The following is a 21958-nucleotide window of genomic DNA, read 5'->3' as shown; positions in this document are numbered from 1 at the left end:
GTGTGTGTGTGTGTGTGTGTGCAACTCTGCTTTCCAAATAAATAAAATAAATCTTCAAAAAGTGCAATAAGATAATAGGATAATATATACACATTTATTCATTTCTTCAGTGTTTGAGATATGTCTTAATTCTTTAAACGTGTTTTAAGGAAGAGGAGAAGTGTTGGCTTCAACTGAGCAGATGTAGGCTCCACACTCAGCAACTGGTCCCAACAGGGGTCAAGTGGAATCAGTGTTCTTCCTCTTCAACACCACACCCATGGTCTTCCGAGACAGGTGACCATACTGCCAGCCTTGGTGCTCTCAACCTAGAAGGGCCAGTATTCTGGCTGAACTGCACCTAGATACAGACTTCCACTCCCTTGCCCTCCTACTCATTGAGTTGTTCAGTATTTTTTAAAGTGTCTGCAGCATGAATACTAATATTCTCCTCCTCTGAGCTCATTGTGTAGTGAGAGAAACTGATACATGCTCAGATAACTCCGGTACAATGTCCTAACCAGGAGGCTTGCACAAACAGCTTTGAATTAGCAAAAAGCATGATTTGGCTGCTTTAGGAGGAAGTGGGCTGGGATATTCAAGCTAACATGACCACCCCCCAGGTGAGTGCTAAGGAATGACCAGCATGCATTTCTGGGAGGGTAAGTCAGGGAAAGATCCCCAACAGAGACATGGTGGGATGGAAAGGAATGGGATAAATGGAAGGATGGTTGGAAGGGCTGTGGCAGAGGGCTTGTGATGGGAAAAGACAGAAGAGTATCTGAAGATTCTACCCCAGGGTGGTGATGATTAGCAGGCTAACTCCTGTATTCACGTGTGACTGTGCTTACCTGCATTCCCTGTGTTGTCTCTTGCAAGACTTGCTCACCACACGTGTTGCACCCAGGTGGGTATAAAGCAGTGGAGGACTGGGGTGTGAGTGGCCTTCCCTTGACATCCACAGTTGTCCCTTTGACTCAGTGAAACCACAAGTCATCTGCCTGTGTGAGTTTCCAAGAAGGAGACCCTGTGCCCAAGGCTGTTGTACAGGTGAGAGAAACAGACATGAAAAGAGACGGCCATGGCCAAGGTCACACACTGAGTGCCTATAGCACCCAGGCCCAGAGAGCCTCACTTCCCAACAAATGTGCTTCCTTTTCTATACCAAGAAAATAGTGGGAGCAGTGTGGGTTTCAGCTCCTGTCAATCATTCCTACAGGTCAACTTTGACATTGGCCTTCTCAGATATTGTCACTGTCTGCAGTGCTGCCACGTTTTCCATGGCGTGCTCACAGCTCTTATCTCACCCACATGACAGCACAGGGGGTAACTGCTGTAAGCCCCCCTCTCTGCTCTCAATGGCATTAACCCCAGAGACTCCCATGGTGTCCCCACATTACCCAGTTCATGAGCAGCATACTTTGGGTCTCTTGCCTTCTGCCTCAGTGGACGTCCTACCATAGCAATGTTTCCAAAAATGGGATTCCCATCCCAAGAGCCTGGAGAGAGCGTGATGCAACTCAGGGAAGTCTAATTCCATCACTTGAAGAAAAACGTCCCCTCCTCCTTTCCCAGAAGGCCAAGCTGTGGTCCAGGAATGGATCTCTGAAGAAAGACATCTGACTGGAGCTGGAGGGAGATGTTTCCTTCTGTGCTGAGCCAAAGCCTTTTCCAGGCTCTGTAGGGAGTGAGGCTTCGACATGTTAATCAGTGTGTGTGTGTGTGTGTGTGTGTGTGTGTGATTCCTACCAATTCCTGTGGCTCTGGGCCACCTCCCTCACTCACAAAGCCGCTGAGTGGCCAAGGTCCTGCTTGCCTCGGAAAAGCGGAAGTCAGAGTTCTGGATATCTGAACACCGACAGCAAAACAGTAGGAAGACCTCGAGTGAACCCGGAAGGCACAGGAAGATAAGCATTTCCCAGATTTCTCCATCAAAAGCATGGACAGACACATTCCCCAGACTACAAATACTCACCAGCCTTGGGAGAAGGAGGAGAACGAGAGGACAGGAGAGGCTGACTTTGCCGAGCCAACAAGAAGGGGTCACGTGTCCTCCACCAAGGCTGAGTTCAGCATAGGAAGCTGGAGGAACTGCAGATCCCCGAGCTACCGTTGGGGGCTCAGAAGTAGAAAGGGCCTGTGTTCCACTCCCAGGACCCTAAATCTCAGAATTTGGCAGGACCCCAGAGCCCCTGCTCCTCCAAGTTGGAGTGGGGGCAGAGGAGGGATCTGAGCAGCAGGGTCTGTGGACGTGGCCTTGAGCCAGCCTGGCAGAGTTGGCCTTGGACCCTGAGTGCTGTGAAAACCACAGAAAGTCCCCACCATGGACAGAGGGTGTGAATTAAAGGAGTCTTCTGGCTGGGCAAAAAGGAAGGCACACATCGGCCTACGCAAGCTAAAGACAAGGCCATGTGAGACCCCGTGTGTCATAGGGGACCAGTGGTGACAGATGTCAACACCAAAACCAAACACTCCCTGACCCCACTACCCCCTGCTGAGGTGTCAGCACCTCCAACCTTGGCCATGACCCTGGGCAAAGGGAGAGCAGCCAACTCACTGACGCTCAGCTCCCCCAATAAAAGTTTTACACTTTTATTTCTTCCATTCCTGATGCCATGAGATTTGTAGCCAGCACAGAACCAGCATCCCCCACCCTGACCCACCAGAGAGAGCCCAGTTCCCACCTCCCCTGGCCACATCAAGGATGCTCAGACTGAGCCAGGGACTGGATTTCTGGAGAAAGGCGTGCTCTCACGGCATCTAGCTGCCTGGGGTTATCTGCCTGCCCATGACAAAAACAAATGGCTCCATCAGAGCAGACAGCGGAGGGAGAAGGCATGGGGAGGGGGCCTGACAGAGGGAATCGCTACATCAGACGTGCTGGGGCTGCTGTAGCGTGATCACGCCAGTTATGGATGGACATGGCGTGAAGGTCACCCCTGTCCCTGTGTGGGTCCCTGGTGTCCTTCTCTCCTCCCCCCTAGACCCTGGCCCCTCACCTGCACCTTGAGAAAATGCACTTCTCTTCCCTGGACCTTTCTCAATTTGGCTTCAGTGGGACCAGTATCTTCCATTCCTCTCTTCCTGGCCACCTCCAAGACAGCCCACTGGCTCTTTTCCTAATTTCAGGGCTCTGTCAGTGACTGCTGGGGACGGACAGAGAGCAATGAAGTCAGAGAAGAGAGGCACAGTTGCGATCATTACTGCGCTGCCTTTTTGGCACAGTGGTTACAACACTGCTTGGGTCACCCACATCCTATATTGGAGTTTTAGTCTGAGTTCTAGTCCCAGGTCCACTCAACGTCCCAACTTCCTGCAAATGCGTGCTCTGGGAGGCAGTAGTGATTTCACGAGTCCTTGGGCCCCTGCCACCCACATGGGAGACCTGGATTGAGTTCCAGGCTCCTGGCTTCAGTCTGGTCCAGCCCTGGCTACTGTGGCCATTTGGGGAGAGAACTAAGATATCTCCTCTATGCACATGCTCACTCCTGCTCTCCCTTTCTCTCTCTCTTTCAAATAAAAAGAAAATAAATAACTTTATCATTGTTATCATTATAATGCAGGTTACCAGTTCCATTGTTCAAGATGCATGAAGCCATGTGTCAAATGCATTGCCTGCACAGTTCCCTCCAACCCTCACTGCATCCCTAGGAAAACAAACACTATTATGGCCAGATGTTTGAGATAAAAAGAGTGAGGTTCAGAGAATCAGGATGACAGGCTCATATGTGATGAAGGCAGGGTTACTGGGACCCAGGTTTCCCTGCCCCTACAGCCTGGCTTAACCACTAACCCACTCAGAAAGGTTGCAGCTGCAGATACCTAGGGCTCAGCTCACAAATGCCACCACCTGGCTTGTGACTGACAAACAACCCTATAGTCTGCTAAAAGGAAAGCTGCCTCTCTCCTGGATAGGTCAAGTTAAGGGATGGATAACACTGGCCCTGAAGACCGTAGGAATCGGTACCTAAGGCTAAAAGACTCTGGGAACAGTCAGGTTTGGCAAGTCATTCTTCTCTACCTGTGTGTTCCAGCTGCCAACGTGTCTAAATGAACACCAGGAGCCCAGCTATATCCATCAGGCTGTCTCATCTAAGCCGCAAGGAGACCGTGCAGCTGTTTGCCTGGATCAGGGGTTAATGACAACTGCATCACTCACCTGCTTCTCAATGCTTAGAAAATCATAGGAGCAAGTCCTGTCTCCTTTCTAAGTCCTTTGCAGGAGAGAGACTTCTGTCATAGCAGGAGACAGTCAGGAGCTGACACCCCAAGCAGCTTGCCTAGGCAGTACTCTCTTGAGAGAGAACGTGAAGGAGGCAGACTGGGGTGCTGTAGGGAAACACTGGGCAGGTGCTGATTCCAAACCAAAAGAAAATAAACCAGGTTGAAGGACTATTCGTATCTTGGGCATCATTTTAATGTTAATGATAGGACTAAAACCTTAAGGCACAAAGGACTTTAACTCTTTCAAGTGTAAGTTGTAGAGACCCAACTCAAATTGTTCAGAGCACGCTAACAAAGCAACATGGAAAGGGGGGGGGGGAATGAAGGAGGAGAGGAGTTGGACTTAGGAACCCGTGTGACATACAGGTGCATGTGTGTTTCAGCCATGCTTGGATCCAGCTCTAGCAATGGCACCAGAACTGTCTTCCCATTTCTTGCTTTTTTTTTTTTTTCAGTTGTGTTGTCTCTACTGTCACACAATCCACTTTTATGATGGCAAGAGACCCGACAAAAATCTCCAGATTCCTATCCTACAGTTCAGCAACCCTCAGGGGAAGAATGCCTCTCTTTTCCCTTAGCTCCTGTGAAAGTTCCAGCACCCACGGATTGGTGCAGCTGTGAGACCACACATTTTCCCCTGAAGCCACCAACGCTCACAGCCAGTAATGGAGCTCAGGTTCAGCTCTGGAGCCAGAGTGGGATTTGCTCAGCTGGATGACAGAAGGAGAGTGAGAAATTTAGGATTCTTCTGTTGAAGACAGGAGAGTAGAAAATCTACTAGGTGGGCTTCTCCGTTGAAGAGGGCAATTTGGAGGACCAGAATTGTCTAAGCTAAGAGCCCTACCACATGCTAACCCACAAAGATTCACAGCAACCCCCATAACTGATTTTCATCGGCCAATAGTTTTGCTGTTGGTGAGGACACTCCAAGCAGTATAGTTCTGCCATGCCCCATGAGCTCATGTTCAAACTCAACAGTGGCCGGTCACACCTGCAGGGCTCCATCTTCTGCGCTGTTCCTGGGCCAGGAAGATAATTGGGGATCTACTGTTATAAGGCTCAGCCCCAGAAGAGGCACTGTTGGATTGTACATCCTGTGGGCGTTGGTTCACAAAGCTGTTGTATTAGTCTGTTTTCTGTTGCTGTAACAAAATAGGAGGCTGGGCGATGTATCAAATAAAAAGACTTCTCTAGTCCACAGTTGTGGAGGTGCCTGGCTCCAGGGAGCCCCTGGATGCATCACCGCATGGTGGAGACAGAGGAAAGTGACCATGTGCAGAGGGGGCCAAGGGTAGGGGTGGCCTCGTGTCGTACCAAGCCCATCTTCATGAGAACTGCTCGCTCCACAAGCCCAGCACTAATCCCTCCCAACGATGGAGACCCCATAACCTGTTGCCTAGCATCAGGCACCCCCTCTTGGGGGCTCCATCACCACCACACTGCGGACCAAGTTTCTGAGAGATGAAACTGGATGATGCGCTCAAACCATATCCAGACCATGGCAGCCATAAAACGTGAATTGGGGGAGTGGGCATTTGACCCAGCAAGTCCACATCAGAGTGCCTGAGTTCTAGTCTTGTCTCCAACTTCTGACTTCAGCTTCCTGGCAATGCATCAGGGATGGCTACAGTAATGGGATTCCTGCTATCCACATGAGGTGCCCAGATAATGCTTCTAGATCTTGGCTTCGGCCCCAGCCCAGCCCTGGGCACTGCAGCCACTTGGGGAGCAAAACAGCAGGTGGAAGCCTGCTCGCTCTCTCTCTCTCTCTCTCTCCCACTCTCTCCTTTCCCTCTTCCATCCCTCCTTCTAAACACATACATATCTAAATGAGTGGTGTTAATAAGCAGCAGAAGAATCTAGGATGACACCATTTTCAGAAAACCTCTGAGATATTCTCTCTTTCAGCCAGTGTGACCGTGCCAAATGCAACCTGCTGCCTCCTGTGGCTCCAGGGCCATGGATGATCCCGGACCTGCAATTGAATCATCACAGTGGTAATAACCCAATATGGCCTCAGTGCTTTGGGTACCTTATCTCGTTTCATCTTTTCCAATGATGCAACGTCTTCAAGCACACACAAAAAATAACGTGTGAGACCCATAAGTATTCTTTGCCAAGGTAAAACAGATGTTAACATTTTGCCATATTGCTTTGAAAGTCTTTGTGAAGAACCAAAATGTAACAGATACTGGTAAATGTCCCTTCTTTTTTTTTTTTTTTTTTTTTTTTTTTTTTTTTTTTTTTTTAATTTTTGACAGGCAGAGTGGGCAGTGAGAGAGAGAGAGACAGAGAGAAAAGTCTTCCTTTTGCCGTTGGTTCACCCTGCAATGACCACCGCGGCTGGCACGCTCAGCCGGCGCATTGCACTGATCCGAAGGCAGGAGCCAGGTGCTTCTCCTGGTCTCCCATGGGGTGCAGGGCCCAAGTACTTGGGCCATCCTCCACTGCACTCCCTGGCCACAGCAGAGAGCTGGCCTGGAAGAGGGGCAACCAGGACAGAATCCGGCACCCCGACCGGGACTAGAACCCGGGGTGCTGGCGCCACAAGGCAGAGGATTAGCCTATTGAGCCATGGCGCCGGCCGGTAAATGTCCCTTCTGCCATAGCTCTCAGCTCTGTCTACTCCCTCCTTTCCCAGAGACAACTTCAGTGGTGAATGAATGGGTCGGGGGTGGGATTTTGGCACAGTGGTTAGGAAATACTTGAGGTGCCCGTGTCCAATATCAGAGTGTATGGATCCAAGTCCCTGCATTATTCCAGATTCCACCAGCCTACTAATGTGCACCATGGGAGGCAGCAGGTGGTGGCTCAAGGGGTTGGATCCCTAAAACCCATGTGGAAAAGCAGATGGTATTCCTGGCTCCCAGCTTCAGTTGGGCCCAGCCCCAGCTATTGGGGGCATTTGAGGAATGAACTGACAGATGGAAGACTTCTGTGTCTCTCCTTGTCTTCTGCTCTCTGTCTCTGAAGTAACTAAAATTAATAAGTAAAAATGTTGAAATAATAATGAATGGATGGAAATGAACCACAAATATGTTGTGGACTTTAATTTTTGTAAGTATTTATAAATTATGCAAAAAGATACTTCGAAAATTAATGGAACATGGAATGAAAACTTTGTTCAAAAATTTTTCAAATCCATCCTTTTTTCATAATAAGTATTTTCAGTACACTTTTTAAAGACCACTCCGGGTGCATTGATTTCAAAATTGCTTGCACAATATTAAACTTACCTTTTCATTCCATTTTCCATTCTCCAAAGTTCCCTGGTTTGTCATATGTGTGCATGTACATACACAGGTGGGTGTATGCATAACTTTTATGTGTTTAACGTTCAGAGTTGGTGAACTCAAGGGGCTTCCATAGCCTAGACAGCTCATAGCAAGAGTCCCGGGTGATTGCTGACATCATAAATAAGAGTGCCAATTGTTAAATCAACAACGGGAGTCATTGGGTATATGCTCCCCATGTAGGATCTCTGTCCTTAATGTGTTTAACTATGAAACTTAAAAACAACACTACTAGTCAAACAATGCCCTATACCTGGTTCGGTTGTGTGAGTGCAGCCTGTTGAAATCCTGGCTTAGTATATACTAAGTTGATCTTCAGTATATGAAGGTAATTGAAAATGAAACTTGATGAAGGGCGGGATGGGAGAGGGAGTGGGAGAGGGGAGGGCCGCGGGAGGGAGGGAGGTTGGGGGGGGAAGCCACAACAATACAAAAGCTACACTTTGTAAATTCACATTTATTAAATAAAAAAAAACTATCTAACAAATAACAACAAAAAAAATAACTTAATACTTTACCCTTTTAGTAATTTTTTATGTTCTACTTAAAACTATTGGTTGAATTCTGTAATTAATACACAATTACTCTTAGGTGTTTAATCAATGCTATAACTAGTACTCAAATAGTATTTTACACTTTGTGTTTCTGTGTGGGTGCAAACAGTGGAAATCTTTACTTAATATATGCTAAATTGATCTTCTGTATATAAAGATAATTGAAAATTAATCTTGATGTGAATGGAAGGGGAGAGGGAGTGGGAGAGGGGAGCGTTGTGGGTGGGAGGGAAGTTATGGGGGGGGGGGAAGCTATTGTAATCCATAAGCTGTACTTTGGAAATTTATGTTCATTAAATAAAATAAAATAACTTTTATGTGTTTAAAATGTTCCATGTGGTATCCTTTCCAAACTTGTTCCCCTTTCAAAGTTAATTTTTAAATTCATCTGCAGTGGTTCCTGTGGGTCTTATTCATTCATTTCAACCGTGATGAAATACCCCGCAGTGAATAGACGTGTTTACCATTCCCCGCCCGAGAGAACGCTGGCTGCTTTTGCACCTTTGCAATTGCCAGCTGCCACAGTCAGCATCCTTGTTCAGTTCTCCTTGAACCCGTGAGGGACTTGCTCCAACACAAACATTGCCAGATTCACCGATATTGTCAGTCTGAGAAGGACAAAACAGTATCTCACCGTTGTGAATGTACTCCTAGTGGCCATGAGGCTACTGTCATGGTTTGCTGGACTTTGGCTTTTCTTTTAGTTATTTTGTCACATACTTGGTGTGTTGCGCTCTTTGTTTTAGAATGATTTCTGTGAGCACTCCTCAGACATCCTGGCTACCAATCCCTTCCTCACTACAGGGTCTGCGACTGCACTCGCTCAGCTTCACGGGGCCCATGGCACAGGGTGTATTTTGCCACAGAGGTGTTTTAATTGAATGTGGGCTGTCTAGCAAGATTCTCCTTTGTGGCTCAAGTTCGTCCTGTTGAATTTCAAAAGCTTTCCGGCACCACCGTCCCGGGAAAAGATTCCCCTTGACTTTCTTCTACTGTTTATTTTTTTATTTTTTTTGACAGGCAGAGTGGACAGTGAGAGAGAGAGACAGAGAGAAAGGTCTTCCTTTTGCCATTGGTTCACCTTCCAATGGCCGCCGCGGCCGGCACACTGCGGCCGGCGCACAGCGCTGATCCGATAGCAGGAGCCAGGTACTTATCCTGGTCTCCCATGGGGTGCAGGGCCCAAGCACTTGGGCCATCCTCCACTGCACTCCCTGGCCACAGGAGAGAGCTGGCCTGGAAGAGGGGCAACCAGGACAGAATCCAGCACCCCGACCGGGACTAGAACCCGGGGTGCTGGCGCCACAGGAGGAGGATTAGCCTATTGAGCCGTAGCACCAGCCCTTCTACTGGTTTTACATCTTTGATTTTCACTTGTGCAATCTGAATGTGTCTGGAACTTATTTTTTTCAGAAATGACTCATAATGTGTCTAATTTTATCTCTTTCCATGTTGGCAGCCCATTGCCTCAGCCCTGAGCACTGGTTTATAATTTTTTTTTAAGATTTTATTTATTTGAGAGACAGAGTTACACTGCACTGGGTACAAAAGTGTTGGGTAGGTAAATAAAGGACTAAATAGGACTCAGAGACATCACAGAGGCGGCAACCCTGGCATCATCTACTCACCCTGGGACGAAGGGACAGGGAAGGTTCTAGAATCATGAGAAAGGAAGGCGGCATGAGAAAGGAAGGGTTCTAGTCCCGGTCGGGGTGCTGGATTCTGTCCTGGTTGCCCCTCTTCCAGGCCAGCTCTCTGCTGTGGCCAGGGAGTGCAGTGGAGGATAGCCCAAGTGCTTGGGCCCTGCACCCCATGGGAGACCAGGATAAGTACCTGGCTCCTGCTATCGGATCAGCGCTGTGCGCCGGCCGCAGTGTGCCGGCCGCGGCGGCCATTGGAAGGTGAACCAATGGCAAAAGGAAGACCTTTCTCTCTGTCTCTCTCTCTCACTGTCCACTCTGCCTGTCAAAAAAATAAAAAAATAAACAGTAGAAGAAAGTCAAGGGGAATCTTCTCCCGGGACGGTGGTGCCGGAAAGCTTTTGAAATTCAACAGGACGAACTTGAGCCACAAAGGAGAATCTTGCTAGACAGCCCACATTCACTACCCCAGATGGCCACAACAGGCAAAGCTGAGCTGAGCTGAAGTCAGGAGCCAGGAACTTCTTCTGGGTCTCCCATGCAGGTGCAGAGGCCCAAGCACTTGGGCCATCTTCCACTGCTTTCCCAGGCCATCAGCAGAGAACTGGATCAGAAGTAGAGCAGCCAGGACATGAACCGGCACCCACATGGGATTCTAGCACCGCAGGCAGAAGTTTAGCTAGTCCATTACACCACAGCCCTGGCCCCTGATTTATATTATCTTATGCCAAACTCCCTTGTTAGATGAAGGTCAAGGTCTGGCCAGATGTGGCTCTGTTTTGTCCACTGGCACGCCAATACTGTTGTGTCCGTGCAGCATTCCCAGCTATTATGTTATTACGCCTCCGCTCCAAATCCACTCTTCCCCACTGGGCTGTGTCTCCCTGGGGCTGAGACCCTGCAAACCCCATTTTTGCTTTACTTTTGGCTCTTGCTTAGCCTTTGCTGATAGGGAAAAGAATGAAGCGACTGGGAGAGGAGCAAGGGCCCTGCTCCTCATTGACTACTTGTGACTTCCGGGAGCATCACCCGCCCTCACTCACCCAGCCAGGGAGCAGCTTCCTTAGCCAGGTGCCAGCACCAGCGTCACAGTGGCCCCAGGGAGGCAACTGCACCAGCTGAGCCACACTCGGAACTCAGCATGGTTCCAGGCTCCCTCCTCAGAGCCCCGAGGTCCAGCTGTGCCGCCTTCCTTTCTCATGATTCTAGAACCTTCCCTGTCCCTTCGTCCCAGGGTGAGTAGATGATGCCAGGGTTGCCGCCTCTGTGATGTCTCTGAGTCCTATTTAGTCCTTTATTTACCTACCCAACACTTTTGTACCCAGTGCACAGCTCCTTACGTTAAACACTCTCTGTTGAAACAACTGGTGTGGTCTCTGGGCTGTACCCTGGCTGACACAGCAGCTTTCTGGAATCTGGCCACCGGAGGAGGAAAAGTGCCCTCTTTCTGTTTTTTTCTGCAAAATCATCCGGGCTCTGCTTGCCCCCTACTTTCCCACATGAGGTTACTAGATCTTCTAATATTAACAATAAGCATCTGTGTATTCTCATAGCAATGGTGTGCATTCATAAATAAAAGTGGAAAATTACCAGCTTCACTGAGACCTTTTAGAGTTCTGCATTTCTTTTTTTATTTGGATGAATGGAACAGATTTCATGTTTTTCCAATAAACAGTTTCAAGAGTTCAGTGATACACTCCCACCCTCCTTCCTCTTCTCTTCTTTTTCTTTTAATTTTTACAATGACATACTTTCAATTTTCTCTGAAATCACAAGCTTAACCCTCCACTAAATAAAAAATTCAACAAGTAGTAAGTAGAAAAAAAAAGTGTTCCTCCAGAGTTTTTTTTAGATCTCCTATGTTTTGCATTAGGATGTTCTATTTTTCTCAATAAGGTTTATGCACGTCTCCTGCTAGACACATATATTTCTAATTAATTTATAGTCTTAACCATGATGCTACATTGAATCTATGTAATTACTGTTTTTAATTGTTTCTGGCTTGCATTTAAGATACAATTGATTTTTTTTTCTGGCTATTGATTATGTATCCAGAAACTTGCTGAACTGGTGTATTTGCTGCTAATACGATTGTATATCCTATGTCCCTCTTCCCTGTAACACTGTTAACCGTGAATAATGACAGCTGTGCTTCTTCCTGTACAGCCGGCTGGCCTGTCCTTTCTGTGTGTTTATGTGCAGGCCCACGTGCCTGCATCTCGTGACGCAGCCCTGCCTTCCACCCAGTACCAAATGGAGGCGCTTCCCTTTCCAGCCAAGATAGAAATCCAGAAATCGGATTTACCCTCTCATTGGGAAATCCTAAAATAATCATTTAAAAAATCCTGAAATGATGGCTTTAAAAATTCACACTCTCTGAGAGACAGGAAACAAATGAGGCGAGCCCTGTATCGCCCCAGCTCACGGCCCAGAGGAGGTCCTGGGATGGAAACACAGGAGAGGGACCTCAGGATGCCTGAGTGCCTCGCACCCCGACTGAGAGTCCGAGCTGGAAGCCTAGGATGGCCAAAGTGGCTGGAGCACTCAGGGTGGGAGAAAGCTTCAGCCAGAGACCTCTGGAGGGTACTAGCAGGAAGACTCAGCAGGGGACTGATCAGCTCCTGATCGTGAGAAATGCAGATGCCTGGTGTCACTGCTTGCATTTTGCCGTTTTGCAGAGCTGCTGTTGGATGTTGGTAGGTGCCTTTGCACGCAAAATATTACGTCTCCTACACCTGCTGCTAAAATGCCTTCCAACCCCTCTTTCTCTCTTGGGTGCTTTAAGTACCTCTATCTATTCTTTCCCCTCCCTGCATACTAAGGAATTTCCAGTACGTAACACTGAAACAAACAAACAAACAAAAAAAGCCTTTTTGCTGTGATTGAGAGAAATCTCCGGAAAAAGAAGAAAATGGTTCACCGATCCCCAAAGAGTTGCAGAAAAAAACCATAGCAGACCTGCAAAATGAACCTCCTGCAGCAGTGAGGCGGTGGGGATACTCACGCTCACCCCCACTTTCCTGTTGCTCCATTGGCTGTTCCTGCAAAGCTGAAGGTGGGAGCAGTCCCACAAAGGACTCTGTTCAATCACCCAGCCATCAGCTAGCACACCTATGCCTGTGAAACAGAACGAACCTATAACCCTAACAGGTTCCCAGTTCTAAGCAACCGTTCTCGTTGAATAATCTATTGCTCCGATAGTTAAATCTCAGTTGACATCTCTGCTGAGAGGGGCAAATCCCAGGAAGTTTCCATGAGAAGCAAAGGAGAGCTTTGGAGTTTCCCACAGATGTTTAAGTAACCACCTGAAATGCCGACATCCCATATGGACGCCGGTTCGAGTCCCAGCTGCTCCAATTCCACCTGGGAAAGCATCGGAAGATGGCCCAAGTTCTTGGGCCCCTGCTCCCACATCGGAGACCTGGAAGAAGCTCCTGGTTCCTGGCTTCAGATCAGATCAGCTCTGGCCATTGTGGCCATTTGGAGGAGTGAACCAGTGGGTGGAAGACCTTTATCTATCTCTCCCTCTCTCTGTAACTCTGCATTTCAAATAAAATAAAACTTAAAAAAGACATAATTTTGCCCCGTATGTTAGCTCTGTCTCACAAATTTTGATATGAAAATTTTTCCTCATCATTCAGTCATACATTTTTTCTTAGTTTCATTATACTTTTTCCTGGCTTCGTGAATTACCTATACATATACTATAAAGTTCTAAAGTACATTTTTTTCTAATTTTAAGATATTGTCATTCAGGAATGTGTATTTATTGGTAATTATTAAAATTTACTGTGTACCTTGGCCTCAGTCAGTTTTTACAAACATTCCAAGAGTTTTAGAGAGACAAATTTTATATTCTCCAAATATTATCTACAAAATTATATATATATATATGCTCAAAACATACTAGGTTTTTATTCAGATTATCTGTAGTCTTATAACTTTTTGTCTTATCAACTGCAGAGAGAGGTATGTTAAATTCTCCCTGGGGCTGGTGCAGTGCTGGCATCCCATATGGGCACAGGTTCGAGTTCCAGCTGCTCCACTTCTGATCCAGCTCTCTGCTATGGCCTGGGAAAGCAGTAGAAGATGACACACACCCTTAGGCCCCTGCACCTGCATGGGAGACCTGGAAGAAGCTCCTGGCACTGGCTTCAGATTCGCCCAGCTCTGGCCATGGTAACCATCTGAGGAATGAACCAGCCGATGAAGCTCGCTCGCTCTCTCGCTCTCTCTCTCTCTCTCTCTCTGCCTCTGCCTCTCTGTTACTCTACTTTTCAAATAAATAAATAAATCTTTTAAAAAGAATTCTCCCATTATATGTAGATCAGTATACTCACACGTGATTTTTTCAATACCTGCTTAAATATATCTTAAATTCTGTAAATTCAGAAGTGTCATATCTTCCTGGTGAGTCACTCCTATCATCAGTATGTAGCAATTTCATCTGCAATAATAAATTGCTCTTTCAAAAACTGTTTTATATTAATATGAATACACAAAATATATTATTTAGATTAGCATTGGCTCTTTGTTTAAAATTGATACAAAATAGGGCTCAACAAACTACTGCCTGATGGTCCAATCCCACCACCAACTGCTTTTGTGAATAAAGTTTTATTGGAACACAGCCATGCTCATTCATATTCTAAGGCTTCCTTGAGACTACAACAGCAAAGTTGGGTAATTGCGACAGAGACTTCATTGCTGGCAAAGCTCTAAAAAAATTTATGTGATTCTTTACAGAAAATGTTTCTTGACCACCGTGATACAATGCTGAATGGATCCAATGAATATTTATAGCACAGAGATGATACTGGAAACTATGCCATGGACACCTGTGTGCACTGCACCTCATTTAAGGGGGGAAAAAAACCATCAGCAGAGCCTTGGAAGCTGCCCATCAATTTCTCCCTGAATCTCACCTGCTCCCTCTCCCTCAGATGTGGTTTCCTCGTCCTCAGCCTCTGGGTTTGTCATCCCACCGTCTTCTTTCTAATTGTGCCATGTTTGTATTCGTCAACAGCACATCATTTAATTTCCCATGAGTTTTGAAATGTCAGTAGAAAGACTCATAGTGTAGTATTCCTTAGCCGTTTGTTTTTCTCGCTCAGTTTATTATGTTTTCCAGATTCATCCTTGTTGCATGGAGCTGTAGCTCATTCTCATTGCCATTTAGAATTTCATGGTAGGTATCAATATGTATCTTTCCCTCCCAAAGCCAATCAGTGTTTCCAGCCCAACTGCTCTCCTAAAAATGTGTTGCCATGAGCATTCCTCAGTGTGTCTTCTGCTGCACATGGGTGAGCATTTGATGAGGATACAGACCTAGAGAACTGATGAATTTCCAGGCCAGAGGGAAGAATTATCTTCACAAACAGTTAAGCTGTTTCTGAAAATGGTTACAAAAGGCTTGCCATCATGCCAGACCTCCTCAACCACTGGCAGCTCCTTCTTTTGGGGAGGGAGTGGCAAGTAGGGGATCTGATGTGATGCCTCGTGGTGGTGGTTGTCATTTTTATTTCTCTGACCATTCACGAAGTTGCCCATCTTTTCATATGTTTAACAACATTTTTGTTTCCATGTTGGTGATAACCATTACCAGTTGCTTGTCTATTTTTCAATGATGCTCTTGTCAATTCTATGATCATAAATACTTTCTTTCAAAGTGTTGTTTATATTTTAACTGTCTTTGTTTCTTGTTTGTTTCATGAGTTTTTAAAGATTTATTTATTTGCTCAAAAGGCTGAGTGTTGAGAGAGAGAGAGAGAGAGAAAGAGAGAGAGAGAGAGAGAGATTTTCATTCACTCCCCAAAGGCCCACAACAGCCAACACTGGGCCATGCTGCAACTAGGATCCAGGAACTTCATCTAGGTCTCCCACATGGGTGGCAGGGAGGCGAATGCCTGCACCATATCCACTGCTTCCCCAGCCACGTTAGCAAGAAACCAGAACACCTTGAACTGGCACTCAGATGACAGGACACTAGAATCGCATGTGGTGGCTTCACCCACTGCACCACAGTGCCAGCCCCACAAAAAAAATCTCTAATTATTTTATTTTATTATTTGAGGGACAAAGGGACAGAGAAAGATGGAGAGATACAGAAAAAATAGAGAGAGAGGGAGAGCTCTGATCCACTGGTTCACTCCCCAAAAGTCAGCAATGGGCATTTCTGGACCAAGCCAAAGCCAGAAGCCAGGAACTCAATCCCAGTCTCCCATGTGGGTGGCAGGGACCCAACTACTTGTGATGGCACCTGTTGGGTTCAGCTGTTCAGGTTAGCAAGAAACTGGAGTCAGGGTACAGAGCTGGGACTTGAACTCTGATGTGGAATGCAGGTGTCTCTACCACTGGGCCAAACCCCGTTGGTTATTCCTATATAATCAAGTATATTAGCCTTTCTCTTTATGATTTATAGTTTTCATGTACTATTTGGAAAACACCTTCTGAGAGATTATGTATTTGCCTTTATATTTACATATTTAGTTCCCTGGGATTGATTTGTGTGTGTGGTGTGAGGTCGGGAGACAACTATCTACCCACACCTACATCACACCCTCTTAAGTAAGACTTATAATTCCAACTAATAAGACTTATAATTCCAACTAATAGGCTTTATACTATTTTTTAATATTAGGTAAGGCAAGTTTCCCCCCATTTTCCTTCTCTGTGTGTGTCAGATATTCTCATGCCTTACTCTTCCGTAAAATTTAGTGTTAACATCAAATTCTACAAAGGAAAAAAAAAAAAAAACTTGTTCTAATCTTGATGAGAACAGCATTGATTCTTTACATTACCTTGGGAAGAACTCACAGCTTTATGACATCGAGCCTTCTTATCCATGAACATAAAATGTCCCTTTATATTTCCTTTACTGTCTTCCAAAAACACTTTATAATTTCTCCTTAAAGGTCTTACAAATCTTTAGATGTAGATTTCTTTATATGTACTATTACAATGGTATATACTTTATTACACTTTCTACCCCTGCGGGCTGGTTACTATAAATGCAATTTATTTTTGTGCATTAAATTTTTGTGCAAGAGTTGCATTAAATCCTCATACTAATTCTAATAATTTATCTGTAAGTTCTCTTCCATTTTCTTTATAAATAATCATGTCACCTGGGGATATTAACAGTTTATTTCTTCTTTGTAGCTTTTGTTTATTTTCTTACATTACTATGCTTGCTAGGGCCACTGTTGAATGAAAGTAGCAACAGAGGATACCATTTCCTTAAAAGAAATGATTTCCTCAATTTTCTATTAAATGTGATGCTTCCTAGAGGATTTTAATATGAGTCTAAGGAAAATTCCCTTTTATTCTTTTACTAAGAAATTTTATCAGCTTTTTCTACATACACTAAAAGTATTTCAGGCTATTTCTCCTTTAATCTGTTCATGGGATAAATTACATTAATTGGTCTTTGAATGTAATTCAAACTCACACCCCTGAAATACACCCATCTTGGGGCATAATGTGTGGTCTGTTTAATACAGAATTGGATTTTTTTTTTTTTTGGTAGCAATTTATTTTGAATTTTCCCATCTATGTTCCTAAATGAGGTTGCTCTGAAACCTTATTTTCCTATGCCATCCTCATTGGCTTGTAATGTCAATGTTCTGTCTCATAAAATGCATCAGAAATATTCCTTCTTCTTGGGGCTGGTGTTATGGAATAGTGGGTAAAGTCACTGCCTGCTCTGCCAGCATCCCATATGGGCGTTGATTGGAGTCCCGGCTGCTCCACTTCCAATCCAGCTCCCTGCTAATGGCCTGGGAACGCATCAGAGGATGGACAAAGTGCTTGGGCCCATTCACCCATATGGCAGTCCCAGAGGAAGCTCCTAGCTTCTGGCTTCAGGCTGGCCCAGCCCAAGTAATTGCAGCCATTAGGGAGTGAACCAGTGGATGGAAGATTCTCTCTCTCTCCCTTTCTATCTGTAACTCTGACTTGCAGATAGATAAATACATGAAAGAAGGAAAGAAAGAAAGAAAGAGAGGGGGGGGGAGGGGAGGGGAGGGGAGGGAGGGAGGAGGAAGGGGGAGGGAGGGATGGGGGGAGGAAATTTTCCGCTCTTCTTCTATATCCAGTAACAATTTCAAAAAAAGTCTGAATAACCCATGTTCCATATTCTTGGCTTGGGGAGCCCCAGTACAAATTGAATCTCAAATGCAGGTGAGGAACTGGGGGCCTGTGCTACGAAGTTGTGCAGGGACGCTGTCTACCCAGAAATCAAGCAGAAATAGGCCAACTCTGTGTCCTGCCCCTGTACAAGAGTGGATTTTTCTGGTCCACTCTTTCTCAGAAGGTGCAGCCTTCTTAAGGGCCCTGGTTTCTGTGGGTGTGATCCCAGTTCTAAAGCCACACAGTGAGAGGCTAAAGACCTTGTCTGTCCCGGTGCATTCAGAAACCCACATCCTCCAGTTCTAAGATGGGCACGGGCCCCACACGGCCACACTTGCACTAACGTGCCTGTCTTTTTCAATTCCTGTCAATGAAGATGCTGCCTTTCTTGTTAGCAAGCTCCTGTGTGTGTTGAAAATGATCATCCTGCCACATCCAGCATTTCCAGAAGTTTCGAAGTGGAAGCATTTCTAGGTTTCTGATGAGTTGCCATTGAATGGGTCCACCCAAAAGTGTTGGAAGCCCCGTCCCCCAGATTGAATGTTAATGGTGTTTGAGGATGGGGGACCCCTTGGAAGTAATGAGCATTAGATGAGCTCGTGATGGCGGGACCAGCATCATGACATCAGGTGACTATAAGGAGAGGAAGGGAGGACGGCGCTGTGGCAGGTAAAGTCACCGCCTACACTGCCAGCACCCCATATGGGTGCCAGTTCAAGTCCCAGCTGCTCTACTTCTGATCCAGTTCTCTGCTATGGCCTGGGAAAGCAGTGGAAGATGGCCCAAGTCCTTGGGCCCCTGCACCCATGTGAGAGACCTGGAAGAAGCTCCTGGCTCCTGGCTTCAGATTAGCACAGGTCCAGCTGTTGCAGCCATCTGGGGAGTGAAGCAGCAGATGGAAGACTTTCTCTCTCTCTCTCTCTCTCTCTTTCTCACTCTCGCTCTCGCTCTCACTCTCACTCTCACTCACTGGCTGGCAGCCTGCTCTGTCTCACCATGGGATGCACTCTACCACGTTATGATGAAGTCAGAAGGTTCTCAGTGTGTACTGGTGCCATCACCTTGGACGTCCCCACCTCTGAACCTGAGAGCTACACAACCTCTGAACCATCAGAAAAGCTGAGACCGTCACGTGGTCAATACCACCGATAGCGCCTCGGTGACTCATCTCCAGCAACTCAGCGATGCAAGAGTTATTATCCCAAATCAACAGCTGAGAAAAAGTAATCTGAGGGAGACCCAGCATTTTATCTAATGCCGCTTCACTGGTAAATATCAGAATCAGCCGCAGGATGATGCCGGGTGAGAAGTCCGCATCTTTAACCACAACAAATGTGAATCGCTCCTGACCCAAAATCACCCTTTCTCTACCCAGTTCCCAGGAAATGAGAGAAGGGGGACAACCCTGCTGTGTAGTCTCAAGCCCTGTCACAGAAGCAGCCCAAGAGGGAGCTCCTCTTTGCTCTCTGCATCCAGGAGAGAGTCTGGTTCTCTGGCTCACAGAACTGGTCAAAAAAAAAATAATAATTTTTAAGAAGAGTAATTTTGCACAGCAAGCAAAATTGTTAGGCAAAATACAAGCCAGAAATCAAAACTGCGACAAATAAGACAAAGTACTAACATTCAATTTATAAATTCCAGCAGATGGAAGATATCTCTTTCATCATTTCAAATAAAATCAATAACAATTTTTAAACAGTTTTTTCAAATTCATGCAGCTTTTTCATAATATACATTTTCCATCAATTTGTGTAGCATCTTCATATATCTGATAAGAAATTTATATCTAACACATATAAAAATTCTTTAAAAGGACACACCATTTAAAACGGCCAAGGCTCTGAACGCACATCATCCATAGAAGATGTGTAAATGGCCCAGAAAAGATGTTCAGTCTCATTAGCCATCAGGGAAATACGAATCAAAATCACAATGAGACGTTGCTCCCCATCAATGGAGTTACTGTAATAAAAAAATACAAACAATAAGTGTGCATGAGGATGAGGAGAAACAAGAACCCGTCTTCACTGCTGGTTAATGGAAATGGGGCAGTGATTTTTGGAAAACAATCTATCAGGTCTTCAAAGAGCTCAACCTGTAGTTACCATATGGCCCAGCAATGCCACTCCCAGCTGTATACCCATGAGGAAGGAGAAAACATGTCACAGGAAAACCTGTACACAAAAGTTGATAGCAGTAATAGTCACGGTAGCCAAAAAGTAGAAACAACCCAAATATCAATCATCAGATGAATGGATATACCAAATGTATATCCACTCAGTGGAATACTATTCAGCCACAAAAGACACAGAGTCCCAACACAGGCTCCCACAACATGGAGGAAGCTAAATTAAAAAGTCAGAAAACACCAGAGATTGTATGATTCCAGAGTATAGATGAAGTGGGTTTTATAGGAAATGAACGGGAAAGGCAAATCCAAGACATACAAAGGGGTTGGTGGCCATCTTGGAAGGAGGGGAGCAGATAAGATGTGGACAGGGTTTCTTTTAGAGAGATGAAAATGTTCTAAATTAGATTAGAGTGGTGGTTGCATGATTTTTTAATATCCTAAAAACATTGGCCTTTACATGTTAAATGGATGAATTATATCTCCATGAAGCTGTTTATCAAAAGAAGCAAACAAAAATCAGACATTGGTTGTCAGGTTGACATGTCTTTTTAATGAATGATGTGAATAGTGTACCTTGCCAAGGATGCAAGAAAATCAGTACCAGCGGAAATGTAAATGCATGCATATTTCCTGGAAGACAGTTTTAATCACATACCAATATCCTGAAAATAAGAATAACCTTTCCTCCAGCATCTTTGTCTAGGAAATGCAACCTAAGAAAACACCTAGAGACACAGATGCTCTCTGTATATCACAATGATATCTGTATTTTTTTAAGATTTAATTTTTTATTTATTTTGACAGTCAGAGTTATAGAAAGAAAGAGAGGGAAAGACCCAGACTCCCCAAATGGCTGCAACAGCCGGTACTGGGCCAAGCCAATGCCAGGAGCCAAGAGTTTCATCCAGGTCTCCCACATGGGTAGCAGGGGCCTAAGCACTTGGGCCATCCTCCACTGCTTTCCCAGGTGCATTAGTAGGCAGCTGGATGGGAAGTGGAGCAGCTAGGTATCGAACTGGCACACATTTGGGATGCTAGCATCGCAGGCAGCAACTTGACTTGCAACACCACATGCTGGCTCCTAGAGTGCTACTTTTAATAGCAAAGCAAGAGCACCCTAAGCATCCAACAATGAAAAACTACATAATTATGTAAATATATGAACAAATACTCACCCAGCCATGAAAATCAGGTTACAAAGGTCAGTACCAAGGAGAGGCAATTACTACAGTATACAACAAGTAAGAGCAAGCTACAAACCAATATGAAGAGGGTAATTCCAACATGGTAAAAGCAGCGATCAACAATACCTACCTGAAGATATTAACAATGATTTTCTTCACATGGTGACGCTATAGAGAATCATTTCTGTTTTCTTCTTTGCTCTGTTTGCTTCTAATTTCCCCCTGAAAGATATGGACCCGGATGTTAACAGCAGGGAAATAGAATTTTTCTGTATTTGGATTTCCCACGTCCCCTATCACCCTCATCTAAAAGATGGAACTTGATGATTGGAAGACTTGGAAGCCAAGGACCTCTCTCAGAGCATGCCTGAGACACCTTTCCATTTTTCCTAAGGCTACGGCTCTGAGTTCCCAAGCTTGGACTGTTTCTTTTTACCGTCCACCTAAGAAGCTCTCAGAAACAGATTCATCCCACTTCCTTGTAACCCCTCCACTCCCCCTCCCATCATTGCCCCCCAACCCCCCACGCCTCCACCTCCAGAGACGGAGTTGGTGCAATCTTGAAAAATGAGGTTTTCAGCAGTTGGGAGAACTGAATGCTGTGAGATGAGCCAAGGCAAGCCCTGCAGAGACCTAGAAACGATTTTGCTCTCCCAAAATATAAATTAATCAATTATGTCCAAAGAGGTGGAATCGATATTTTTATAAATGAGATGTTCATACGCCAAAAAGGGATGATTGTGCTGGTCATCTAATCTTTCACCTGCTAAATTATGGACTTTTTAGCTTGTGTCGCCAGCATTTGCCGACCAAACTTCTTTTC

At 45.5% G+C, this 21958-nt stretch overlaps 1 long non-coding RNA gene across 13 annotated transcripts in view; it reads right to left on the bottom strand.

Moving 5' to 3' along the window:
- LOC138846924 (uncharacterized) overlaps positions 1–21958 on the bottom strand; it is a 137671-nt gene that overhangs the window by 21007 nt on the left and 94706 nt on the right. For 8 of the 13 annotated variants that reach the window (XR_011384439.1, XR_011384438.1, XR_011384430.1 and 5 more), the window contains 3 exons: positions 21266–21357; positions 14049–14137; positions 8022–8658 (listed from right to left, as the gene is read on the bottom strand). This is a non-coding gene — a long non-coding RNA (uncharacterized lncRNA). Of the gene's footprint in view, positions 1–8021; positions 8659–9775; positions 12808–14048; positions 14138–19640; positions 19783–21265; positions 21358–21958 lie in introns of those variants that run through there. The other 5 variants (XR_011384432.1, XR_011384437.1, XR_011384433.1 and 2 more) reach the window with 5 other exon arrangements.

The sequence above is a fragment of the Oryctolagus cuniculus genome, chromosome 19 (assembly GCF_964237555.1).
Source record: "Oryctolagus cuniculus chromosome 19, mOryCun1.1, whole genome shotgun sequence".
Taxonomy (NCBI): Eukaryota; Metazoa; Chordata; class Mammalia; order Lagomorpha; family Leporidae; genus Oryctolagus; species Oryctolagus cuniculus.
This window is presented reverse-complemented; position numbering and strand designations above follow the sequence as displayed.